Source organism: Pinus tabuliformis, chromosome J, assembly GCF_031772625.1.
Source record: "Pinus tabuliformis cultivar Carrire ecotype Pingquan chromosome J, CPIR1, whole genome shotgun sequence".
NCBI classification, from domain to species: Eukaryota; Viridiplantae; Streptophyta; class Pinopsida; order Pinales; family Pinaceae; genus Pinus; species Pinus tabuliformis.
The window spans coordinates 206,435,362-206,438,933 of NC_142295.1; positions in this window are offsets into that span (position 1 = coordinate 206,435,362).

Genomic DNA, 3,572 nt, shown 5'->3' on the forward strand with positions numbered 1-3,572 from the left:
AAGATCAGATATAAAACTATGTCTAACCTGATCAAAGGCATTAGCTAGGTCAAACTTGATAATCACTCATTTTTTTCCATCGCTGCTTGCTTGAGTGAATGGCTTCTTGCACCAGTATGATGTTATCAATTATTATATGATTATGAATAAATCCACCTTGATTTTCAGAAGACTGGCTTTCCAAAAGAGGTTGATCATGTTTGCAATGTTTTTTGTTATTATCTTGTAGAAGGCATTACAAAGAGAAATGGGTCAAAATATATCAAAGGAGGATGGGTTAACTTCTTTCAAAATTTGGACTAGGAATGCAGAGTTGAACCAACCTTCCATTTGGAAAATTTGGGAACATGAGATACCATTCTGATTAAATCCTTCTTTATTAATACTCAATAGTGCTTGTAGAAGTGTACTGAGAAACACTTTGGGCCAGGGCCTTTATCAAGATCAAAGGAATCTAGAGCTTCTTGAACCTTATCAACTAAATTTGATTTTTTTTTAGGTTGTTGTTTTGTTTTAGAGAGACTAAACAAGGGATAGGTTCAAGCATAGATGCTTTTACTTCTACATCCAACATAGGTTGTTCTTTGTAAAGGTTAGCAAAGTGCTTTTTTGTAGTTTCCTTTATTCAAGTACAAGTGGATAAAGTGGCACCCCCAAAAGTGGTGATTTTATCGTTAGTGTTCCTCCATACTCGTTGTTTGGCTTGCTTATGGAAACAAATTTTGTTTCGATCTCTTGCCTTTGGCCACATACTTATAGATTTGAGTTACCAAAGTCTCCTTCGTTCTCAATTATGTTTGAATTTTTTTATTTTTTTTTTGCCATAAGAAGTCTATCAGTCATGGTTCGTTGCTTTAATTTTTTCTTGGATTTCTTTTAGCCAAAGTGTAAGAGATAAGATCAACTTCTTTTCTTTTGATACTTTGTTCTTAGCCCAACTTCTGAGAGCTAGCTTGTCTTGCTTTATTTATTACTCCTGATTGTGAATCAAAGAGCCCTTGATCCATTGGTTCCACGCAATGGAAACAAGCTCGAAGAAGTGGCGATTGGGTCTAGATGGGGTTGTATCCCAAGAGAGGATTTAAGATTGGGGAGTGACATTTTCTTAAAGCAGGGAGTTGTTGACTATAAATCTATTGAGCACAGCCATGATGTGGCTAGGTACTGGATGTCTGTTTGACCAAGTGAGTTTTCCTTCAAGGGGCTTCAGATCTACCAAGTCAAGGATTGAGATAAAGGTCTCTCATAGATTCTCTAAAAGGATCTATGATCAAAGACCCCCTTTTTTTCCCCAAGCATGAATGGTGGTATTGAAATCTCTTAAAAAATGCTATTATGTTCCCAAATTGTATCTTTTAGACTTAAGAGATAATTTCAACAAGCAAGTTTGTAAAAGATATGAGTTTGACACATACACATTAACAAACTTGACCGTCTTACATGATGAATTGTTTTGCTTTTCTAAAGAGAATTTTTTCTTCTAATTTGGTCTCTTGGGGCAAAAGAACTTGACGGTTCCCATCTTTGATTAGATTCCTTACTAATTTCCATTTTTCATCACTTCTCAGGGCTCCACAGTTCCATGACATGGCTTTCATTATCTATTGTTTGTTTTGGGAACTCATTTTGTAGGAGGAACTAAATTTTCTTTAGAGTTTCTCGTGTTTTTGCTATAACAACATTTTACAGTGTATTATCTCCCTATTCCTTTTTCTTGATATGCCTGTTCTTCTTGTTTTTACTTACTGTATTTTCTTCCTTGCTTCTTTATAAATTTACTAAAAGCAAAATCATTGATTGCTTCATCTTTTGATTGTTCCTCTCTCTTGTCAAGTTCCAGGAGAACAACACCTATCCTTGATCTACAGTTCCCTGCATTTTTAGAGATCGCAGAGCTAGCTAGTTGAGAAGTGGGGAATCCTATTTTCGAGGTGTGGAAAGGAGCATCTTCAAGAGTAGACATTTCGGTTTTTCCCATTCTTTTCTCGTTGTTTCGATTCAATAGGGTATCCACGTGCACCAGTACTAGGAGAGGAGTGAGGGTTCAAACTTGAGGGTGGGGGTTCTTTTAATGGATCTCGAGAACCTAAGGGTTGAGGAGGCTTTTGTGGGGGGCTAGGAGGGGGGTCATGGCTGGCTCTCCTTCTCTTAGGTTATTACAATTGTTCTTCTTATTATGGTTGAGATTCTCCTATAGGTTTTTAAGGGCATCCAAGAGCAAAACACCCATACTCGTGGTAGGTTTTATACTTAAATGGAATCTGATCTTGATCCACTTGTTGTAAGAAAGTCCAATTGTATAGTTTTAATTAGATTGCTTCTGGTAATCCTTTCTCTAGGTCTACTTCCACACAACTTATGACACATGCAAATATTCCATCATTAGGTTCAACTTTATCTATGTATTTTCCGAGGGCAGTTCCTCTATTTTAAATGTTCTCTTCATTCCAATTATGGAGAGGGAAATATAGAGGCTTTATCAAGATCAAGACTACTTAGGGTACATTACTTTTAGGGTTTAAGTCCAATTTCCATTTATTTAAATACAATCCCTGAACCCCCTATGAAATATGGTCCACTCTTGAAGATCAAATCTCTAATTGACTTTTCTTTGAATAAAAAGGTGAAAAAACATCTCCCATAAAAGGATAATGACAACTTACCTTTTATCAATCGTTTCAAATTCTTTTCTACCCATAAGCGTGAGTGAGTGGGGTGACGACTATATACCTGTGCATTACTCGATGAGACCCCTTTTTACCAGACAAAAAGGCATGGGCCATGACTGTGATAGAACTACAATTTTTGGAATGTCTTTCAATCTTTTCACAAAATGTGAGTACTGCAACTTTGTTGATTTTCCCTGGGCTAAGACAAGGGTGTTAAAAGCTTTGATATTTGATTGCGGGGGGGGGGTTGGGGAGAGAGGCCTTCTCATGAGGAGCAACTCATTCTCAAGTGCATAACTACCAACAGCAAGGGTTTGGTGTGCAAAGCTCTTCAAGGCTATTGTATGTTTCTATATGTTGAATTATCATTGTAGAATCCCCCACCACAACTAGTTACTTAGTCCCTTTATCGTTAAGAATTGGAAAACCTTATAGCGATGCCAATATCTTAGGTTGATTATCGATGATCTCGCTTATTCCCCAAACGAAACTTATTACTTTATTTCTTTTGGGATCTAAAACATTGCCTCTCTCTATTTGTTTTTTGGCATTAAGAGGAATCAACAACTCAGTCGAGCTCGTACTCACATGACATAGGGTCGATTCCAATCGCTACCACAATAACTTCTAGGTCAACACATATACGTCCCTACACATGATTCATATAATAAATCAATAAATTTGAACCTCAAATTTACATAACATCTTCATATCATGGTGATCGTCGATCAAATTACACCTCGAGGGCAAAACATCATCTCACTTAACGTTCATTAAAATTAATTACGCCGTAAGGCATTCCCTCTGAAATAATCTATCCTAACTACCTCCGTGTCATAATCTATACCATTAGATATTTTGTTAGACGATTGAGTCAAGATGATTTGTAGATTTGAATTCCCT